Raw genomic sequence first — 209 nt, 5'->3', positions numbered from 1 at the left:
GATCTTCTACTTTTGTTTATGTGTATTTATCTTGGTCGGTTGAAACACGGTCACGTGGGGTCACAATATGCACCGTACTACAGCATGAAATTAGCGTACGTCATCGGAATTCAACGCGCGTGTGAAGCATTTATGAGTTTACCGTTGATTTTAAAAAGTTAAGTTGTAAGACTCTGAGTGTTGTGGGTTTTTTTTGGGAGGGGGGCTCT

This window comes from Acanthaster planci, linkage group LG12, assembly GCF_054643075.1.
Source record: "Acanthaster planci isolate LZ-2023a linkage group LG12, COTS_SCS, whole genome shotgun sequence".
In the NCBI taxonomy this organism is placed as follows: Eukaryota; Metazoa; Echinodermata; class Asteroidea; order Valvatida; family Acanthasteridae; genus Acanthaster; species Acanthaster planci.
Note: the sequence above shows the minus strand (reverse complement) of the source record.